Raw genomic sequence first — 24,183 nt, forward strand, 5'->3', positions numbered from 1 at the left:
GAAGGTGCTATATGTGATCCTGCAAATGATAGACCAAAGAGCTAGCCAGTACAAGGTAAACTGGACACCAGATAACCAAAAAATGACAGAGTTATTAAATAGCTAGATGAGTATGATAGAATAGGGACAAACCAGATGGTTTCTGTAAAGGAAAATCATGCCTCTCTAATCTGTTAGAATTCCATGAAGGACCCAATGAGTTATAGTAGTGTATAAAAGAAAACCAGTAGTTATATTTTATTTGGACTTTGAAAAAATATTTGATGAAGTCCCTCATAAGAGGCAATTAAATAATTAGTTATGGGGTGAGAGATTAACTTCTGTCTTGAAGTTGGAACTTGTTATAAGAAAGAAAATAAAAGACTAGGAATAAACTCAATTTTCAACAAGGAGGAGGTTGATATGTGCAAACCGGGGGTTCTCAAACTTCATTGCACCACAACCCCCTTCTGACAACAAAAATTACTGCACAACCCCAGGATGGGGGACCAAAACCTGAATTCGCCTGAGCCCCACCATCTTGGGGTCAAAGCCCAAGCCTCACTACCCCAGGCTGGGGAGGTCAAAGCCCATGCCCAAGGGCTTCAATCCCAGGCAGCAAGGCCTGTAACCTGAGCCCCATAACCTGAGCTGAAGCCCTCGGGTTTGGGCTCTGACCCTGGGAGGTGGGGCTCGGGCTTTGGCTTTAGCCCCCTGCCCCAGCAAGTCTAAAGTCAACCCTGGTGACCCCATTAAAATGGGGTCACGACCCACTTTAAGAACCACTGGTGTAAACTATATGTCTTCTTATTCATATAGCACTAATCACTGTAGTATAAGTCCTATTCTTTTCTTCTTCTACACCTTTATCATTTTCATTCACCCACACAAAGATAGGGATAGGGCTTGCCAGCCAGAGCGAATCCATAATCCACAGACAGGCTAGTGCAAAGAGATGAGTCTTGCTCTATACATTAAAAAGAAGCACGACACTCTGATTTCCTGTCATAGAGAGTGCTACAGCTGATCCCCATTTATCTTCACCAGCTTTGTCTCCAGCACCGGCAAGCTTCATTCTGGATACTAGCCGTTGCATTGTTCCTGTTGCTTATGGTACACCCTCATCTTGAATATGTCAGCGTTGAGTTCTCGTCAACCCATCTCAAAAAGGATATGAAACAAAAAGAGAAGGCCCAGAGCAGGAGAATTAAAATGATTAGAGGATTAGACAGACTTCCTTAGGAGGAGAGATTAAAAAGACTAGAACTGTTTAATTTAGAGAACAAGACAAAATAAGAGGAGACATGATGGAAGAGTATAAAATACTGCATAAAATGCATAGGAGAGAGAAGTTAAATCGGGCATTCCTATGTACATTCTCAGAATATAAGACCAAGAGAACAGTTAGTGAATTTAAAGTCAGCATATTTAACATTTTTAAAAGGAAACACTTTTTTCTACAATACTTAATTAACTTATGAACCTCACTGCCACAAGAAATCACTGTAGCAAAGAGCTCAGTAGGATTCTTAGAAAGATTATACATTTATATAGATACAAATATGCATAGTTACTACCTAGTATTCAAACTTACATGAGATATCAAACCTCACGGTACAGGACATAAGCCAACTGCTAATTGCCTGACATTAGCTAGAAACTAATGTTAGTCATGTTATTGTATATTTGTCCATTATAAGGGTTTTACACTTTCCTCTGAGAATCTGGTAATGACCACTGGTAGGAACAGGTTACCGTACAAGAGGAACCATTAGTCTGATCTGATATGGCAATTCCTATGTTCCTTTGAAACCCCACAAGAAAATCTGGGACCTTGTAAGGATTTTATCACTGCATCCTGTCCCCATTGAAATCAATGGGAGTGTTGTCTTTGGCTTCAGTGGAGTAGGATTGAGTCCTATGTCTTAATTTTTATAAAATGCTCAGTACATCCCGACGGTACCCAGCTATGTGTGAGGGTAGCATTTTCCCTTTGGAATTTGTATATGCTTTTGTTACTGCAGAGCCTAGCCTAGACATGGGTGGCCAATGGTCCATGTCATAAGTCACAGGTACAGCTTTTGGGTCCATATATTCTGTACTTATTTGTACAATATAAATATACTACAGAAAGATTTTATCTGTAACCTATCCATTGAGCTAGTGGCAAGTATGACTAGTTTGTGCTTTTAAAAAATCTACTCAAAATCATTTAAAAAAATATAGAAATAGAAAAACGAAAATTTTGATAGAGGAAAAAATATCGGAGATTTTCCTCTGAGCTTAGTCAGTGTCACTTCATCTGCTTCAGAATTCACTATATATCCCATATAATTAGAAAATATTTAGAAGATTATTTACACATTCTCTCATTCAAAAGTCACAACAAAAGTTTCCTGTACCTCTAATAACTCGTGCATCATTTGAAAAGTCCTATAGCTATCAGTTTGGATAGCTGAGCTGATAATAACTGAGTCCCTGTCCTGATTGGCTTTGTCTCTGCAGCTACACTTTCAGATTTCTCCAACCTGTTACCACATCTCCCTCAACTAACTGCGGAGCTCAGAAGATTAAAGGGAGCTACCAACAATCCAGTGTACAGATTCAAAATAAAGAGAGCATACAAGTTAGAAAAAATTCCTGTCTAAATGGAACACTTACCAGTAGCCAAATGAACAATGACAAATATAAAAGTCCTGAAGTGGATGAATGATAGGGAGAAAAATCCGGCAAAGTTGAATCCAGCAAAGAGGTGTCAGGACCAGGGCTAAGAACTGGACTCCAAGGTCCAGAACAAAAATAATGCCTGTAGTCAGTGGAATGTCAGAGCTACAGTCCAGACCTTTTATGGCCAGGGAGGCTGATAAATATAGAAGCAAACAGGGAGAGAGACAGAGACAGATACAGGGAGATATCTCTATGCAAACACATGATGACAGTAGCTTCAAGCTAAGAGTTCTCTCTTAAGTATCCTCACTAATGCAATTAGATTTAGAAAAAAAGGAAGAGAATGTTCTGTAGCATGATTCAAAAGTAGAGATGAGAAGTCTCCATACTTGCAGAAGCCAGTGTACAGTAACCTGAATTTTATATGGACTTCTTGGATTTTTTTTATGTCCAAACTACACTACATGATTTTAATTAACATAGCTATATATGTATGTACAGATCAGATTCCAACTAAATGAAAGAGAATTCAGAGAGGTAATTATTGGCTAATGTCCATAAGGTCAAGCAGTGAGTTTCAGTTAAATAGAAAACATATTTCTCTGGTCTGTTGACAAGTTGCCACATTTTTTAATATTCATATTTAAGATAAGATTCTAAATTAAGGACATAACCTCATGCCAGGCATTTAACTAGATATAAACACCATAATTCTAAGAGCCAAGATTTTTTTTCTAAATTAATAAGAGTATTATCTCTACTAAGCTATAGTCAGGGAAAACTTCCCTTAGCTTTAGTCTAGAGATAATTAAATGAAGTTTTCTTTTTCCTTCATTTAAGTCACAGAAACTTGACACAGACATTATATGCAATTAATATGGCTGAATATAACAACAGATGAATCTCTGTGACTTGAAAATATCTGTGTATAATATGTTGAATGTATTGTGACTTTACTGCAAACAAAGTATTTTCTCTAGCACCATGCATTTTATTTAAGATACAAGCTATTAGATTATTTTATTTTGTATACGTAGACTTATATACATACAGGCCCTAACTCATAGGTCCACTATGATTGTTTTGAATCATCCAAACAGTGCAAAACAGTTGAAAAGTCTGCTGAAAACTCCCTCCTTAGGAGACCTCTTTCCTAGGTGAAATCCCTGGGTGGTATAGATTAGATCCAGCATAGTGGCTTTTTGTCACCTGCTCCCCAGCAAAGAGGGCATGGCCAGTAAAAAGGAGCACCGCTGAGTCATCCCTCTTCCGTTGCTATATTTGGCCACTGGAATTACCCCTTGGAGCTGTTAGCAGCTTAGCTTCAGGGATTGGTCCAAGCCTCTGTTGGCTCCAGGACTGCGGGAATGCAAAGTTGATGCTGTAAAGTCACCTTTTCTCCTGATCCACAGTCCTATGCCTCCCCAGCTGAAACTAGGCCAGAGAATCTGGGCCATAATATATGTTAATTTAGCTAAGGTAGGAAATTGAGTGTCAGGACTTCTGGGGTCTGCTATTGATTCCCAAATTTGGTTCCTCAGTTTAACCATCTGTAAAATAGATACAATAATACATAGAAATATTTTATGAGGCTTTGTTAGGGCTTGTTGACATATGAAGTTGTTCCCATTTAATTTCACATGTGGATACACTTATTCCAGAATAAGAGTGCCTTGTTCCCATTAGCCAAAATCACTTTCAAAGCTAAATGGGAACAGAATAAGAGGGTATACACGTGGAGCTGTTCAGGAACAGCCACTGCACTTTACATTCACACCCTTCCTTAATTAGAAACACTTTCAAGTGCAGACTAGATCTTATGTGCAAAGCACATTGGAATCTCTCAATGAAAGACAGTAAAGAAGTGCAAAATATTAATAGTATTTATTATTATACCATAAATTGCCTACATGACAGATCAGATATTAAAATCTGCAAAAGATTATATTACTATTATTTATTATTACAAAATGCCACTACCATGCATGGTGCTTTATAAATATATAAGGAAACAGGATCCCTGTCGTGAATGGCTTACATTGTAAATAAGATACGGTGACAAAGTTCCTGCTCTACCTTGCGCTTATTGGCGGATTTGCTCACCTTGGAACTTCATGGCAGCCCTCAGCTTGGCCGTTTTTCTGAATTCATAGTCCAGATCAACTCCTCCTGTGTCTGACCAGGAGTTGGGAGGATTTGGGGGGAACCCGGGCCCGCCCTCTACTCCAGGTTTCAGCTCAGGGCCCTGTGGAATGCAGCTGTCTGGAGTGCCTCCTGGAACAGCTGTATGACAGCTACAACTCCCTGGGCTACTTCCCCATAGCCTCCTCTCAATACCTTCTTTATCCTCACCACAGGACCTTCCTCCTGGTGTCTGATAATGCTTGTACACCTCAGTCCTCCAACAGTCCGCGTTCTCACTCTCGGCTCCTAGTGCCTCTTGCTCCTCACATGCACACCACAAACTGAAGTGAGCTCCTTTTTAAAACCCAGGTGCCCTGATTAGCCTTCCTTAATTGATTCTAGCAGCTTCTTGATTGGCTGCAGGTGTTCTAATCAGCCTGTCTTAATTGTCTCTAGAAGGTTCCTGATTGTTCTGGAACCTTCCCTGTTACCTTACCCAGGGAAAAGGGACCTACTTAGCTTGGGGCTAATATATCTGCCTTCTATTACTCTCCTATAGCCATCTGGCCAGACCCTGTCATAATACATACAGGGTATTAAGAGTAAATTCCTCTGGGTTCCTTCATTATACCTGGCAGTTAAATTTAGACCTTTCAGGGGTATATAATCTGTTTCAGGATATACAAGGGGATGCTATTCAGGTGCTAATTTCAAACCATTTAACTTCCATCTAGACATCTAAAATACACAGTGCAAATCACAGAGCATTTAAGGTATAAAAACTCCTGTGACAGTGCGTCAACATGTATTTAGTTACCTAGACATCGGGAGATCTTATTCATTGGAATTTTAACTGAGTCCCCTGCTAATTAGAATTACAAAGTGACAGACACCAACACAATTTTCTGAATCAGAAAACTGGAAACCACATTTAGAGTGTGATTTGGCATAAAAAGCTTCCCAGGCTACTAGCTCATGACAGTTCCACAGGCCTTCTACTCTCTGCAGTTGTGGATATTAATTTTTATGTTGTAGAGTAGTGGATTTCAACCTTTTTTCATTTGCAGACCCCTACAAAATTTTGAATGGAGGCATCGACCTCTGTGGAAACCACAGGTTGAAAATTGCTGTTGTAAAGGCAAACTTCTCTTCTTTTGCTGGATGTGGAATGCCTCATAAGGTATTTTGCACTCCCATTTTCCTGTGGTAGAGTCCCAGATTCCACTCATGACAATTACCATATGATGCCAGGCTCTTGAGAGTGTTGTCAGGTACCTCAGTGAACAAGATCAAGTGATCCCTACATAGCCAAATGCAGGGGCAGGTTCTACCTCATAACCACACAGCAGAAGAATAAAGGGATTACTGCCCAAATTTGCTGTTGGTCTTTTGCCAGCCATTTGCCTTTATACCAACTATTGAGAGGGAGGTAATGGCAAATTGCATTATGGTTCTTCTCTCTGAGCTCGTCAAAAGACCCATCATTCAGAAAAGAGCAGTAGTGAGCTTATGCAATGACTAAGCCAATAGTCTGGTAGCTTTTAACTAATTTTTCAATCAGACAGCTGTCCAAGAACATTTTGCCTAACAATTTCTGGTCACAATACATGGCTTAACCTGCCATATGTATTGCTTCTGACTTCTTGTTGTCACGGCAAGTTTGTCATGCATACTCAAAGCACCAGCAGAGGTCACTAAAACTTTCAGGTGTTGTTACTGCACACCCAAAGGTAGCTGTCTCACTGCCTCTTAAGACATAGAAGCTTTGGACCCAATTCCCCATTGCCTTGTACCTTATGACATTTGCCCCTGTGTAAAGCCATGACAAAGTGGGTTTAACAACACCTCATTTTACATCAAATGCACACCCTCTTTGCACAGGTGTGAATGACTACATAGAATGGAGGGCAGTTGAGAAGCAGCCCCTCTTATCTTTGTGCAGGTTTAAACAGGCTCAGCCAAGATTCCAAATGCTTGAGATACATGACAGGCTGCCGCAAGTGGTTAACACTAAACAGCACTTCAGATGTTGTGCATTACTGCTGAGTATATTAGTCACTGTATGAGGCCTGTGGTCAGCATTTCCCCTTGGTTGAGAGGTTGGATTTTGGGCAGGCCTAGATCCACCTATACCAGTATATGCAAAAGGTTCAGCTGAGTATATACATTAGATCTGTGTTGTAAAGGAATATCTTCTTAACGGTCTTGATGACATACTTCTGCCTCATTTTCCTCTCCAGAATCATTCCTGCATTTCAAAAGTGGAATTGTTATCCAAAAATATCAGTGTGTCCATATTTTCAGGTGATGTGTATGTGTTTGCTTGGTAATCAAGGAGCCAATAGGAGTAAAAATTACTTCTATTTAACCACCAATGATTGGTTATGGAAGATATCTGCAGTTAACTTATGCCAGCCCTGACCACAACTTTTATCATACTAATATGTTAATGGGGCTTCTCTTACTGCTCCCTTTAAACAGCTGTCTACCAGTAGCAGCAGCAACAGACTTTCTCCCTGGATCAGAAGTTTCTGAAGTATCATTAATCATTTCAGAAAACCTTGTTCTGTGCAGTCAGCAACCTCTTGATAAGTGACGGCTATAGGATCAGCCAACTTCTCAGATTGAGATAGCTCAAAGCCAGAGACCAAACAACATGTCTGATGAAAAAGACTGGGAGCTGATATATTGCCACATTGGGGAAATTAATGTACTCTCTCTATTTCATAGCCTTTGGAAGCAGCTGAGTTACTCTGAAGCCTGAATTAAGCAATTTGGCCTGGATATTATCCCATGGTATTCATCTTTTGTCAAATCATTCATCATTGTACAATTTAGCTATCGTTGCCTTAGGTACTGACACTGCTCTCGGCCTCTCTCTCCAATTCGTGTCACCAAAAATCTTCTTGGCTGCACTCTTTCATGATACAAAAATCAGACCGTAGCTATCATCTGGCATCAATTCAAGCCATTGAAACCTAGTAAAGCAGATGTGGCTGACTGATACAATTCCACTACACATCATGTCATCACAACTTACAATTATATTGCACTTTCAGTCAAAAAGACCTCAGATCATGTTATGGATCACTTTTGTCGCACCAAAGCGCAGCCACTTCTGGAGTGCAGTGGAGTGGTAGCCACTTACTAGTTCCAACAATATGTAATATTTTAGGGCAGAAATTAAAAAAGAATAAATTAATTTTAACCACTGCACCTTCTATGACATGGTTTCTGGTATAATCATTCATTCATTCATTCCTCACTGTTACTCCAGAATATACTAAGCGTGTAAAACTTAAAGTTCTTCTGTTTCTACCCCTTTCTCCATTTAATGAAATAATTTGTTTGTTTGTTCTTATCACAGGAGGCTTGGCAGTCAAAAACAAGTAAATTATGCAGTTATATATAAAAGGAGTTATGTAGAGCAGTAGGAAGGGGATATGAAGACAACATTGACCAAAGCTTCAGAGAAAAGAGCCAGGGAAACCTGGAAATCTTTGGATTGTTTTATTGAAAAAGGCCAAAAAGGGTTTTCATTAGAGATTTGAAATGTCAGGGAGTCAATGAAATACAGAGAGACTGTTTCAGAAGGGGAGGACACTTTGGAAGAAGGCTCTATCACTCACTGAGGAAAGAGGGTGGGGGATGCACTGAAATCTGGTATTTGAAGAGCATAAGGAATACTCTTGGGAATAGGGAGGAATAAGATTGAAGAGATACAAAGGAGGGAGCACAAGTCCACAGGAGATTCTGATGATTATGTGGGAGGCTTTTTACTAAATTCTGAAATGGACAGGAAGCCACTGGAAATTTTAGGTGATGAAGGTTTTGTGTTCCCACTTGTCAGTACAGATAGTGAGACAAATCTCTACATTTTGAACCAACTTAGGAGACAGTAAAAAAAAAAAAAAGAACTGTATCAGTCAAGATTAAAGGAGGCAAAGGCTTACAAGAGAAATACAGGAGAAGAGTAGATGGGAACATAGGAATTGCCATATTGGATCAGTCCAGTGTCCTGATTGACAGTGGACAGTACCGGATGCTTAAGAGAAAAGGTGCAAGAAACCGTGTAATGGACAATTATGGAATAACTTGCCCATAGAGGAACCTGCCCTAACATCTGTCATTCTTCTTTCATATGGAAACTTGAAAAGCAACACGAAAGATTGATGTCCAAGTTTGTCATCCACTCTATGGCCTTCTGGTGACCAGGGCCAGCTCCAAGCAGGTGCTTGGGGCAGCAGTCAGGAAGGGGCGGCAGAGTTTCCACCGAGGCGGCAATTAGGCGGCAGCTCCTCTCTCTCCTGCCATCCATAGCGGCAATTTGGCGGCAACAGGTTTTTTCACTGCTTGGGGCGGCAAAAACGGTAGAGCCGGCCTCCTGGAGGCATGGCATGAATCAAGGCTGCCCCTCTTAGGCAACAGTTCACTAGATGTTCCCTGGTTTGTATGCCTTCTCCACAATCACATGTAGGGCTGGCTTAAGACCTGAAACATAAGACTTTATAGTTTATGCATAGTATAGGAGGAGTGGTAGTGACCTATACTGAGATTACCTACCACTTTCCTTTATAAAAATTATTTTTGACGAGCTCTGTGATCCCATGATTTACAGTAAGACTTTGAAATTTGGCATGGTGATAGTTCTGAGCTAAAGTAGGTGCCTTTTGTCTGTCCCCTTGAAAATCCACTTGATACTTGGCTAAATTACATATTGTCAAAAATCACCATTTCCATCTGGTTTTTCTCACTGTAGCTTGTTCCTGGCTTGCTACCAAAAACTGTGAATGTTCTATTAACACTGCACATGTACCACACTCAGCGAGCCGCACAGCAGTTACCTTCTGGATGGGACACAGAAAAAATGGCTCCACATTTTCGCCAAATACGGGAAGGAGCACAGGGTTAAGAAACTATGAAATTCTAGACTCAGTCCTTCTCATGACTGGCATTAAGAATTCTACTGATAGCCTGGAAAAACAAAAATAGTCCAACTGCAGAGGAATGGTTCAAAAATATGGGACGTTGTTGTTATGGAAAAATTAATATACCAATTACATACCCAGCTAAACAGGCTGAGGACAAATACATTTGTAGATATTTGGTTACCTTTTTATCAATATTCAGACAACATACATTCACATGCAAAAAACCCAATACACCTCTCCAATTTGTTTACATATTAACACATGGTAGACTTGCCTGTTCTGTTCAATATGTGTAATCAGAGATTCCACTCAATTTAATAAAAATCACTAGAAACAACATGTCATAAGTGTTATTACAGAGTGGGCATCTTTACATGGGAACACTGTTAAATAGAGAGATCTGATGACTGTACAACTGTATAATGTCTCTTTAAACAAAAGCTCACAGTTGTAATTATTATAGTTTTGTTTCTGATATTTAGAAGGCAAACATTAGTAAACCTGTTAATACGTCCTAAATAAACAAAGAGTAAGAAGAGAGAATTCTGTGCTCTTCACCGTCTTTATTATTGAGTAATAATTAGTGAGTATACTTCACTGAGGAGTTATACATTATGGGAAAGGAACCCAGACCTTAAATATGGCAAAGCCAACTTTCAGCCATTTAACCACACTAGTTCTAAAAAAGACTACCAAATTTTTTTCCTTGGGTATGTTGTCTGTAAAATGTAGCTACTCCTGCAAATGTAACCCACTGTCTCAGTCTGCTGCAACCTATACATCCAAATGAGTGGCTGGTTTGCATAAGATAACAGCCTTCTCCTACTGTCAGCTAAATTACTCTCTTAGCTCAAGTGATGAGGCCTAGGATTCTGTGCTGAAGGCACCTCTTTCAAACCGTGATGATGATGTGTGACAAGGGACTGTTACAATTTAAAATCATAGTTTTGTTTGCCTTTAAAAAAAAAATTAGGAAATTACATTCAAACTAAGTTAAAAGAATTTTACGTTTGCCAAGCATTTAAAAATTAGGAACTGCCAGAATTAGGGTTGCATATTCACCTTAATTCTGTCCCTTGCACTATGATTACATGATCACATAATATTTTTTTCACTGCACAGAAAAGGTTTTTGCTAGGGTGACCAAATTGTTCACCACCTGCTCTTAGTCTGTACTTTGCTGTGCAATGCTTAGAATATATATCTTGTTTATTTTGAATCTTCTACTTTCCATTTTCAATCACCATTCTGTAAGCTGTTGATGCTGGACAAGATTTGACATAAGAACTTGCATCATGAAATTTGGCATGCAAAATCTGGCATAAAGAACAAAGCACTAAAGCAGAAGTATTTTTTGCCTCATACATCAGGTTACCAATCTACGTGCTGTCAGACAAGCAAACCCTATTCCTGGGGCTTATCAGCCTCAACCAAGGTCTTAAATGGCTAGGATATATCATAATTTGGCAGGTTGCTGCATGCATCAACAATCGATATACTGCCCATTTTTGCTGAGTGCAGAATAGGCCCTATTCTGTGGACCGAGTTTCTCATCCGCCTCATTTCTCATTTAGCACTTCAGTTATTTTTAGGGGCAATGGGGAGGGAAAATGTAGTAGTCCACTGGCACTAAAAATCATTCTTTAAAAATCTCTGTGCTCTGTTACACTAACTATTCTGCTTCTCTTTGACTCAGAAACCCCTACTGAATCTCCACAACTGGGAATTCTGTGGAGATTTTTATTTGCCTGAAATTTGACAGGAATATTTGGTGCAAATTTACGGGAACATGCAAGTTGGAAAATAGAAATATTCTAACGTTCCCCCAATTTTTTTCCTAGATCATGGCTACTACTGTCTAGCCATAAATCAAAGCTAAATATGAAGGAGAGGAAGAGATTATAAGGACTTTCCTTAAGAGTAATAGCAAACATCCTCAATAGAATCAGTAGTCATTGGAGGTTTATATGATACTGTGCTTTTACAAGAGGTGCCATTTTATATAGTACTGTGTCAAAGGGAAGGCTAACCACCTTTAAATCCCTCCTCGCCAGAGGAAAAAACCCTTTCACCTGTAAAGGATTAAGAAGCTAAATATAACCTCTCTGGCACCTGTCCAAAATGACCAAAGAGGAGACAAGATACTTTCAAAGTGGAAGGGTGGGACAAGGGGTTCTCTCTCTCTCTCTCTCTGTCTGTGTGTTTTTTCTTTGCCTGGACCAGAGCAGGAATGCAGGTCAGAACTCCTGTAAAGGGCTAATAAGCCATCTAATTAGATATGCATTAGATTCTGTTTTGTTTAAATGGCTTATAAAATAAAGTTGTGCTGAATGGAATCTATATTCCTGGTTTTGTGTCTTTTTGTAACTTAAGATTTTGCCTAGAGGGATTCTCTATGTTTTGAACCCGATTACCCTGTAAGGTATTTACCATCCTGATTTTACAGAGCTGATTCTTTTACTTCAATTAAAATTCTTCTTTTAAGAACCTGATTTTTTTTATTGTTCTTAAGATCCAAGGGTTTGGGTCTGTGTTCACCTGTGCAAATTGATGAGGATTTTTATCAAGTCTTCCCCAGGAAAGGGGGGTGTGTAGGGTTTGGGAGGATTTTGGGGGAAAAGACATTTCCAAGCAGGCTCTTTGCCTGTTATATATTTGTTAGATGCTTGGTGGTGACAGCAATAAAGTCCAAGGGCAAAAGGTAAAATAATTTGTACCTTGGGGAAGTTTTAACCTAAACTGGTAAAAATAAGCTTAGGGGGTTTTTCATGCAGGCCCCCACATCTGTACCCTAGAGTTCAGAGTGGGGAAGGAACCTTGACAGGGTGCACAAAGGTGGCTTTCAGTCAACTATGCACTCCCCCAATCCAGAATTTCTCAAACTCCAGTTCATGCTTCCTCTTTTTCCCTCTCCTCCACTTATTTTTCCCTTGCCTCCATAGCTCTCTTGTGGGCAGCCTCTTTGGCTGTTTCTGCCTTGGGCTCTGTCATGTTTGCCTCTCTGTTTTTAACTAACTTTGCACCCAAGAGTTTAAAAAAAAAAAATCTTGGCTTGTAAAATTTTGCTCTGCTGTAACTGGATACCTATGTTCTCTGATAGCCTACAGAAAAATCCTTTAACAAAAAAAAGGCAAAAAAACAACCATACTGACAATCACTAACACCTTTGTCTCCAAGCAAATAGACAAAAAACCCCTCTAGTTGCTCTTAGGTAAAAAACAACTTCAGGTCTGTGAAGACTTGTGAATTGCCCTGCAGGAGGTTAACTACCCTACCTTTCATAATGACAGGTTTCAGAGTAGCAGCCGTGTTAGTCTGTATTCGCAAAAAGAAAAGGAGTACTTGTGGCACCTTAGAGACTAACACATTTATTAGAGCATAAGCTTTTGTGAGCTACAGCTCACTTCATCGGATGCATTTGGTGGAAAAAACAGAGGGGAGATTGATATACACACACAGAGAACATGAAACAATGGGTTTATCATACACACTGTAAGGAGAGTGATCACTTAAGATGAGCCATCACCAGCAGCAGGGGGGGAAAAGGAGGAAAACCTTTCATGGTGACAAGCAAGGTAGGCTATTTCCAGCAGTTAACAAGAATATCTGAGGAACCACCAACCCAGGAACCTATCCTTGCAACAAAGCCCGTTGTCAACTCTGTCCACATATCTATTCAGCGGACACCATCATAGGGCCTAATCACATCAGCCACACTATCAGAGCACTATGCGTTCACCTGCGCATCTACCAATGTGATATATGCCATCATGTGCCAGCAATGCCCCTCTACCATGTACATTGGTCAAACTGGACAGTCTCTACGTAAAAGAATGAATGGACACAAATCAGACATCAAGAATTATAACATTCAAAAACTAGTTGGAGTACACTTCAATCTCTCTGGTCACTCGATTACAGACCTAAGGGTGGCTATCCTTCAACAAAAAAGCTTCAAAAACAGACTCCAACGAGAGACTGCTGAATTGGAATTAAGTTGCAAACTGGATACAATTAACTTAGGCTTGAATAGAGACTGGGAATGGATGAGTCATTACACAAAGTAAAACTATTTCCCCATGTTATTTCTCCCCCCCCCACCCCACCCCACCCCCCACTGTTCCTCGGGATATTCTTGTTAACTGCTGGAAATAGCCTACCTTGCTTGTCACCATGAAAGGTTTTCCTCCTTCCCCCCCCGCTGCTGGTGATGGCTTATCTTAAGTGATCACTCTCCTTACAGTGTGTATGATAAACCCATTGTTTCATGTTCTCTGTGTGTGTATATCAATCTCTCCTCTGTTTTTTCCACCAAATGCATCCGATGAAGTGAGCTGTAGCTCATGAAAGCTTATGCTCTAATAAATTTGTTAGTCTCTAAGGTGCCACAAGTACTCCTTTTCTTTTTACCCTACCTTTAGGTAGAGAAAACTCCAGCTCACAAAAGACAATTCCCTTTTGTCTGTGCTCTGGCCCCCAAGCAGAGACAAAAAAAACCCTCTTACTGCTTTCAGCATAAAACCTGCTTTCCAGCAGCCCAAAGGAAAAAAAAATATTTCCTTTTAAAAAAAATCTGTGCTTCTGGTTCAAAAAAAAAAATCTCAAATTGATCTCAAAATGATTTCAAGTTAATTCCACCGCTCAGCCACCATGTCAAGGTTCCTTCCCCACTCTGAACTCTAGGGTACAGATGTGGGGACCTGCATGAAAAACCTCCTAAACTTATTTTTACCAGCTTAGGTTAAAACTTCCCCACGGTACAAAACTATTTTCCCTATTGCCCTTGGACTTTATTGCTGCCACCACCAAGTGTCTAACAAATATATAACAGGGAAAGAGCCTGCTTGGAAACGTCTTTCCCCCCAAAATCCTCCCAAACCCTGCATCCCCCCCTTTCCTGGGGAAGGCTTGATAAAAATCCTCACCAATTTGCATAGGTGAACATAGACCCAAACCCTTGGATCTTAAGAACAAGGAAAAAGCAATCAGGTTCTTAAAAGAAGAATTTTAATTGAAGAAAAAGTAAAAGAATCAGCTCTGTAAAATCAGGATGGTAAATATCTTACAGGGTAATCAGATTCAAAACAGAAAATCCCTCTAGGCAAAACCTTAAATTACAAAAAGACACAAAACCAGGAATATATATTCCATTCAGCACAACTTATTTTATAAGCCATTTAAACAAAACAGAAACTAACGCATATTTAACTAGATTGCTTATTAGCCCTTTACAGGAGTTCTAACCTCCATTCCTGCTCTGGTCCAGGCAAAGAAAAAAACATACAGACAGAGAGAACCCTTTGTTCCCCCCCCCAACTGCCAGCTTTGAAAGTGTCTTGTCTACTGTGCTTTTACAAGAGGTGCCATTTTATATAGTATTGTCTCTCCCATCTGCCACTTTGTTTTGTATTAAGTGGTTATTTTATTCAGTTCTTTATTTCTTTTTGGCTTTTGTTGTTTGCTCTGTTCTCATTTATATCATAGACTCTATCTAGACCTTTCTCTGTAGTAAAATCAGGGCTATCTATCCCTGATCTAGCTTGTCCTTCTCTGGGCATATTTGATTTCCATTTGTGTTTCATGTTATATCCCTTTTCATTTGGAAAGTTAGTTCTGGAGTTTCACTGATTATCACTCACTTTTATTTTCCCCATTTTATGAATGTGTAGTTGAAAAACTAGAAAGATTGAACTATGAACAATTATTTTCTTATCGTATAGGGAATAGCCAAGAAGATTAAAATACTTATGTGAGCATAAATTAAAATAAGAACTGTTTTAAGCAAATGACTTTTGTTTGTTCTTAATGAAAGATCAGCCTGGTAGTGAAAGAAAATAAAGATTTGATTTGGAGTCTGGACAAAAGCTCAGTGACTGACTTCCAGCATCATGGAAAAAGAGAGCTTGCAAGAGGAAAAATTGACTCTGTCATGACTGAATCCTGCTCCCAGAGGCACTGCAGATTCTAAAGCACCAAATAAACATGATTCAGAGAAACTATGCTAGTATCTACTGATGATAATCAGTTGTCCACTGTTACTGTTAGACCAATACAAAAATGTTCTCCTCACCAGAAAAAAATCAATCACATTTTCTAGGTTCATTTCCAATTTTTGTTTGTTTCTATAAAAGCAAATTCACTTAATTTCTGCTGACAAAACAGTAAACACCACTATTTAATTGGCAAAATGTCTCTGTTCAGCATGGCTCTCACCATCAAAATGAGAGAATTTGGGCAGTTTACCCAGTCTATCCCTATGTTATTCCAATGTATTCATTTACTGCCATAGACAGGACTCTGTTTAGTTCATATTTCTTTTACAAAGATTTTACTTTATTATTCTGTGCTTTTTAGGGTGGGGAAGAGGTCAGGTGTAATAGTCCACTCTCTTTCTGTCTTTCATATTTTGCTGTTCACAGTATCAAAACAGTGCTTGATTGCTTGGAGCTCTTTCTAAATTTTCCATACCCCACAGGGAATTGCTATTTTGAATGATGCACCACTAGCAAAATATCTAAATCCAATGCCACTTCACTTGTGGTTTTCAATCAAGCTTGTCCCTTATGAAGCAGAAGAGTATACAGCAGTATAACCCAAGTATTTTGAGCTACCATAATTACCCATAACCTGCAGGTCTGAACTGAAATAAAAAAAATGGTTGTTACCTGTGTTGGATTTTATTTGTACATTTCAAGAAATAGGAAGTTTGGAGTAATACTTCAATTATAAAGAAAGTTATCACAGACGGAAAATATAGGGAAATAAATGTCTTGCACAAAGAAAGACTGGATCTGTATGCTCTGTGCAAGATTTATCAATTGCTATTTCAGAAGTTGCTTATTGTTGAATTTTCATTTAGTCAATATAGGTCAAATCCTCCATTGTTTATTAAGGCAAAACTCCTTCTGAAATCAATAGGAATTTTGCTTGAATAAGGACTGCAGAAATTGGCATAAGGTGTTTAGGATGATGGGATGCCAATGCTAGACAATCAGAAGACAAGATGCCTGTTAATTTATTGATATATATTTTTTTTGCCATTATTTCTGTCTTCCTAGCCTTACATTTGCTTTAATATGCATATTATTTTCCAAATCTTAAAGAACCAAAAGCATACTTTAAATTCATTATACAGTAACTAAAAATTGTTCTTACTGCTAAAATGCAAGGATACATACATTTGTAGAGCAACCTTAATATACAGTTTCACTATATGCTTTCCATATAGGCAACATTGCCACCCTATAATGTTCAAAAATCATAAGTTTGGCCTATTAGGTTTGTCTAAAAGAGTGGTTTTCAACCTTTTTTCATTTGCGGGCCCCTAAAATATTTTGAATGGAGGTATGGATCACTCTGGAAATCTTAGACATAGTCTGTGGACCCTCAGGGCTCCGTGGACCACAGGTTGAAAACCACTGGTTTAAACTAACTGTAATGTTTTCTGATCTATCTTGTTTTTTGAATTTCCCCCAGTCCAGCCCAGTATTGGTGGGCCAATTACAGTGTCTACTTTCCCAAATGCATAGAGTAAGGAGGCTCTGGCCGCCACTGCAAGAACTCTTGCTGGCTGCCTGATGGCACAGAGCTTTTAGCTTCTTCCCAAGTCCCTAAATACTAATTAATTAATTAGGCCTGTGCCTATGTTCCCCCAGCTCTCACATCAATTCTGCCCTGGAGAACCCATATCTGCCCCTGACCCCTCAGTGCACCTCCTACACTCAGTGAGTGCTTCAATGCCCTCACAAGTCTGGGGGCAGTTGCAGGAGGGTCCCCTTCTCAGGCCTGTGGGGGAGGGGCAGTTTTCCCCCTCCCTCTTCCCAGATCTGATGTTGCAGGGAGCGAGAGAGGAGGGTGAGCAGACAGATCCATTTTTCACAAAGGACAGCAGAAAGGCTGCTCCTTCCTTCCCCTTCCCTCCTATGAAAATGGCATTGTCAGGGAGGTGGGGAAGGCAGCCAGTCAGAGGGAGTTTTCCCCTGGATCAGGCTGAAAATTACTGGATGCTAGAACTTCTCTCCTTGTGGGAGCCTAGCTCCAGCAGGGTCTGAAATTGCATTACTCAACACTGCAAATATTTAAACAGAGCACATATTATAGGGTTGCCACCTCTGAAACGCAGAATAAATAGCCAATGGTCACTCCCATCCCCAGCAACAAAAACTGTCCTAGTGCTGCTGACTATGGCTAATTACTAAAATGTTTTAAAGAACTATTTTATACCACCCTACACACAAATACACACACACACATACTCTATGTGTATTTTTTTATTTTATCATTTTTCTTTACTTACCTTATCCTAACACAGTCTGGACTATGGGAGCGTGAATTGTAGGGCATTCTACCACGTCCCAAGTGAAAAAAACCCGGCCACGTGGCAACCTTACCATAAATACAGATTCACAGTGACAGATGGATCTTTAGCCCATCTACCCAGTACCCAGCCTGAGTAGTTGAACATGAAAAGAAGAAAGGAATCTTCCCCCAGGCTATGGAGCAGTTGCTATGCTGCTCCACAGCAGCCATTGTAGCTCTGAGGACCTAATAATTCCCAGAGAGGAAGGGTAATGTCACTAGGTTCAACTGCTGCCAGGGAAGATTTAATGGAGATGGTATGGTTGATAACGATCCAAAGCGGTGCGGACCGAAGCGTATTCATTTTCATCATCCGAGTCAGATGCCACCAGCAGAAGGCTGATTTTCCTTTATGGTGGTTCAGGTTCTGTAGTTTCCGCATCAGAGTTTTGCATGCTCCGCACGTCATCCTCCTCAGATTTTGGAAGGCAATTTAGATTCTTAAATTTGGGTCAAATGCCATAGCTATCTTTAGAAATCTCACATTGGTACCTTCTTTGCGTTTTGTCAAATCTGCAGTGAAAGTGTTCCTAAAATGAACAACATGTGCCGAGTCATCATCCGAGACTGCTGTAACATGAAATATATGGCAGAATGCGGGTAAAACAGCAGGAAACATGCAATTTTCCCCAAAGGAGTTCAGTCATAAATTTAATTAATGCAATTTTTTTAACGAGCATCATCAGCATAGAAGCATGCCCTCTGGAATAGTGGGCAAAGCATGAAGAGGCATACAAATGTTTAGCATATCTGGCATGTAAATATCTTGCAGTGCCGGCTACAAAAGTGCCATGCAAATGCCTGTTCTCACTTTCAGGTGACATTGTAAATAAGAAGCAGGCAGCAGTATCTCCTGTAAATGTAAACAAACTTATTTCTCTTAGCAATTGGCTGAACAAGAAGTAGGACTGAGTGGACTTTTAGGCTCTGAAGTTTTACATTGTTTTGTTTTTGAGTGCAGTTATGTAACAAAAAAAAAATCTACAAATGTAATGTAATGTCCACAACAAGCAAAGAGCCAGTGTCCTCCTTGGTTTGTTTAGATGTCTTCTGTTCCTCCTTTTGGACTGACCTTTGGAGATTATGAGGATGTATGACCTTAGTGCAGTTGGTAGAGCTGTTACATTGGCAGCAAGTCAACCACTTGTAATGGGGGTAACAACTTGTCATTCTTATCACAGAATTCCTTCTGCTATAGTTTCCTTGCATACACTTCTTTTGTGACTATTTAGGGTTAGCTGTCTTTGATTCAAGAAGTGTGCTGGATAATGGCACCAAGATTTTTGTCCTTCTGCCCTTGAGTCTCTAAACTGGCAGTTTTGATAAAGCATAGGTTACATGCATTTGTCCACATAACAAAGGACATTCCACCTCTTGAAATTTTTCTCAGTGTTGTTGGTGAAGTTTTTGGCAACTGGATGAACAAGTCTCTTCTTGCTGGTTATTAGATATTATAAGGGACTGCGGAAGACTTTGTTACGGCCTAGCTAGGGAACTTTCGCTTTCTCGGGCCGAGAGACTACTGTGGGACATAGATAACTGCTTTGTTATTGTAGGAGATAGTTCTTGAAGGACACAGCTGCTGTGTTATTGCAGGATATAGATAGTTCTTGAAGGACATAGCTGCTTTGCATGGCCCTTTGCCAGATAGTAGAAAGCCCTCCTTTAAGAAGCACCTAGTTCTATATTCATGAGCTGTTTTTGTGTAGTGCTTATTAACGCTGACTGTCTGCCCCTCCGTTGGACTCCGTCCCAGGCAGAGCTCCGGTGTGCTGGGTTCCCCGCCTTCGTGACTGCAACGCTTGGAGTCCCCATTGCGGGTGGGTCACTAACCTTCAGTAAAGCCAATAACTCACAGCTGTGTGTAAGCCTTGTTTTTCTCAGAGTACTCCTGCCAGGCCTGTGGTGCTTCGAGCACCGTGGCCCAGAACAGATATTTATCAGAAGATGTCAGCAAACATCAATTTCACTGTACACACACAAACTGACTTAAAAATTCTATCACTAAAAATCAAAATATATAGGTAGACAAAGAAAGAAAAATGCTGCTTGAGAACTTACTAATGTCAAAATCCAGTGATTTAGACTTTGGAATTAGGCTTGTTACAAATGGACTAGTGAATGAATAGTAAGAACAGGTTTGATTTTAAGGATATTTACTTTGTATATTTTGACGTGATGTTGATAATTTGTGTTAACAGTTTATAAGGCTTCAACTTTTTAAAATCTCACTGGCTACTGTAATTAAATAATCATCTGACCCCCATAACTTTCCTAACTGTGAAAATTTAAATTGATAAAAAAAACTGAAAAAATGCTTAAAACTCATAATTTCATGCAACTGTGAACATTTAAATTGCTACAAATCTTAAAAAGTGCTTTAAAATAAAAAGTGATATCTATCAAAATTATAAAAAATTAAAATTGAATTTTGCAAAAACTAGTTATTTCCCCCTTTTGTGCTGTTTATTCTATCAGTTCCTCAAAACCTTGCACACTACACATGAAAAAGAGCTGCACAAGTAATTTAAGTTCCCGGGAATTATACACAGAGGAATCTATTCTGCATTGATAGGCATGCATATACACAATCCCAGAAAACCTAACAGCATAACTAGAACACAATCTCTTTATCACAAAAGATATTCATGTACATGACCCACTGTTTAGATTAGTTCAATTGAAAGAATTCTGGTAGTTAACAGTATAATTTTTCATATAGAGTAATTAGATCAGTGACTAGGACAGGTAGCACTTTATAAGTTATAGAACAAAGTTTTTAAAAATGTGGAATCTGCTTTTGTTATATTAAGAATGATATTGAGTTCTAAAGTTAACAATCCAACAAAGAAATATATATGCAGTGTATATGAGAAACATGGCACGTGAATCTTCTTCACTATTTATAGTCACAGGCAAAAAATGGAGAGGAAAAATTTGATCATGCGATATATGTTTTATTTTCTATTAGATGGCTCAAATTTGAACCCATCTGTCCACCATTTGTCACCTAATGGCAGCTCTTTGAAGCTTAGCCATTGTTACTGTATTTGTATTTGCAATGAGATGCCCTTAACTAAAGCATCAGTTTAGCTCTGGTCAGATGCCAAAATACCAAAAGTTAACCACAAAGCAGAGACTGAAATGAATTGTTCACAAGCCTATTTTCACATTCTGTGGTTTTCTTAATTACAGCTTCATGTTGGCTAATTCCTTGGAGAGGTTAAAATTCCTGAATAATGTTCCAGCTTTAACTGGATTTCTGTGGAAACTCACTGCAGCTGATCCATGTTAGGGAAGATTGCCAAGATTTTGGGACCAAAAGACATATATTATTCCTTAAGATTTATCCCACTGTTTTCTTTATAATTATCAATGTTTTGTGTAATGAAACGTGAACTGTCACCAAGCCTAGTACAGGAAAACCTGAAATTAATTTTTGTACATCTATTTATGCAGATTTGAAAAATCCATTAAAATAAAAGAAAATGTTGCAGTTTAGATCAAATGTCACTAATTTTGCCTATGGAAAAAATACACTATTATTAATTCTACTACAATATTTTTACATTGCATAGAGGTTTGAAAATTTCTCTTAAGAACATGAATGAGATCTGTTTGTGGCTTCATTATGAAAGGTTTGCACAGGTCTAACAATGATCATAAAAGGCTGAATCCTCAGCTACACCCAGTAAGCAAAGAGTTTTGGTTCCCAATACTGGGGCTGGTTCTCTGCCATCCTATACACCTGCTCTAAGCTACTCCAGTTTGCAATGGCCCTCTTGGGGCTTGTCTACTTGCAGGGGCTTTGTTTGCATTGAGATGATTGCACGAGTTGGTGTTCAATATATAAGCTACACTAATAGCATGCAAACAGGGCAACTGTGGCTTCTATCACATGGCAAGGGCTTGGGGCGCACTATGCATATGGCATATCGGGTGGGTATCGCATGATCCTTTGCTTCACTGTTGAGCTGTGTGCATTCTGGGACTTTTCTTGCAGTGCGTTGTGGGATGCACAGCAGAAACCAGGTGGAAGTCAGTGGAATTCTAGGACTTAGCAGTCAAACTCCAAAAATCCCATAATTCCACTCCCTCCACCTCAAGCTTGCTTTCTTTCTTTCTGGATGGACAAGCATCACTTTCAAATTGCTATCGGCAAGCATGGATGCAAGAAAACTCTGCGCTACTATGCTGGCAGGTGTGAACAAATGCTTTATATGAGCTCTGGGTGCTGGGTGAATTTGGTTTTGGAAGCCAACTGACCCACCACTGAGCAAAAGACGAGACTACCACAGAGACTCATACAGCAGAAAGGGGGATTTCTCCTTCATGCTCTACTGCCTGGTCGACCACAATGGCAGGTTTATAAACATACATGAAGGGAGTTATGGAAAGGCCCACAATGCTAGGATCTTTCAGAACACACATCTGTTTACCTCAGTGAATAATGGAAAGCTTGCTCCAAGGATAACTAGGGACATCAACGATGTGGAGATTGGTCCAGTTACTCCAGGACACCTAACTAATTCTAGCTTCCCTGGTTAACAAATTTACAGGTCAATTGGACACAAGAAACTAAACGTTTAACTATCACCTCAGTAGTTTCAGAGTCAGCAGTGCATGGCGTGGTGCTGGAATGCTCCAGAATGGCATTCTGGAGCTCTTTTTGAGAGCTGGAATGGTGTTCCAGTACTTCTGAGAGGGGCGCAATGAATAGGAGGGGTGGGGGCACAGGCCTCCCCCGTTGGCTGGCTCTGAATGGAGACTCAGCTGCCACCATCTCCCCTCCCAGCCATACCCAAGACAGCAGTGCGGGGCAGCCCTGCGTCCAGGGACCCACCACCTATGCAGGAGATAATGGGCTGAGCTGTCCACATCCCACCCAGCAGGGGAGCCCCTGCTAGCTTTCCAGCACTGGCACTTCCCCATACTCCTTGCCCTGGATGAGGCAGCAGCAAGGAAGGGGTTGCAGCCCAGATGCCGGGGCTTTCCATAGGGAGCAGGAGTGCTGGGGGCCCACAGGGCTGCATAGTACTTCCCCCTGCATTCTCCGGGTTGCGTCCTGCCATAGCACCGGGGGCGCAGACATGGCATATCTCAGAACTTCAGCATGTCTCCCGCTCTTCTTTTCCTGCCTTACCTATGGTCAGTGCTGTAGGCACCCCCGTCTTCCCAAAAATGGGAGAGAGCTTTTACTGCTGCACTTGCCAAAAGGTCCTGGCAGGCGTAGAGTGACACCCCCACCCCTTTTGCTGCCTGTGAGCAAGTCAACCCAGGGCTCCAACAGAGAAGTGAGTTCCAGCACTTCTATTTTTAGGACTCAGGCACCATGCAGAATGATAGTTGAATGTGCATTTGGCCATCTCGAAGCGAGAAGGCACTGTCTTATGGCTAGGTTAGAAGCTGCAGAACAAAACTTGCCTAGAATAAAAGGCATTATATTTGTGCACTATATTTGTGAGAGGAAGAGAGAAAGTCTGAACAATAGGTGGGACGCTGAGGTGCAGAGACTTGCTCAGTAGCATCAAGGCATCCACTAGAAAGTTTAAACTTCCAGGGCAATGGTGTCAGGGATGCCTTTTATTCTTATTTTGAGTCTGGGGCCTGAGAAATGGGCAGCTGTGTTTGTATAGCATAATAATAAATTGAAAAAATAGAAGATACATGCTTATATGGCGAGGTCCCCTCAATTGACTACATAAGATCTTGCTCCTCTGCTGTGCGCTGAGTTTGGTGCTCTGAATCGGGCTTGCTACCTCCAGGGTCACCCTCTGGGTTCTGAATTCCAAAGAGATCTGAGCTGTTCAGGGGAGATCTCTTCACTGTCCTCCTCATTGTCCTCCTCCCACAATGAGTCTTGCTGCTGTTTTTGCTTGTCCTGTGCAGCTCACATCTCCACAATGGTGATGGGTTTCAGAGTAGCAGTCGTGTTAGTCTGTATTCGCAAAAAGAAAAAGAGACTTGTGGCACCTTAGAGACTAACAAATTTATTTGAGCATAAGCTTTCATGAGCTACAGGACTCTGTAGTGGCTATAAATCCTGTCCAGCTCTTCAAAAAAGGGACAAGTCAAATGGCCAGTGCCAGATTTTCTTCTGTCAACCTGGGGTCTCTTTGTATAT

The 24,183-nt window shown here is 40.2% G+C and overlaps 1 protein-coding gene across 6 annotated transcripts in view; it reads right to left on the bottom strand.

Moving 5' to 3' along the window:
• Window positions 1–23,953, bottom strand: part of MYOM1 (myomesin 1) — a 139,493-nt gene extending 115,540 nt beyond the window's left edge. For 5 of the 6 annotated variants that reach the window (XM_043508037.1, XM_043508041.1, XM_043508039.1 and 2 more), the window contains exon 1: window positions 2,641–2,795. The gene's annotated coding sequence lies outside the window, so the exon portion shown is untranslated. Of the gene's footprint in view, window positions 1–2,640; window positions 2,796–23,726 lie in introns of those variants that run through there. The other variant, XM_043508036.1, reaches the window with a different exon arrangement.
• Between the last annotated feature and the right edge of the window lie 230 nt (window positions 23,954–24,183).

This window comes from Dermochelys coriacea, chromosome 2, assembly GCF_009764565.3.
Source record: "Dermochelys coriacea isolate rDerCor1 chromosome 2, rDerCor1.pri.v4, whole genome shotgun sequence".
NCBI lineage: Eukaryota > Metazoa > Chordata > Testudines > Dermochelyidae > Dermochelys > Dermochelys coriacea.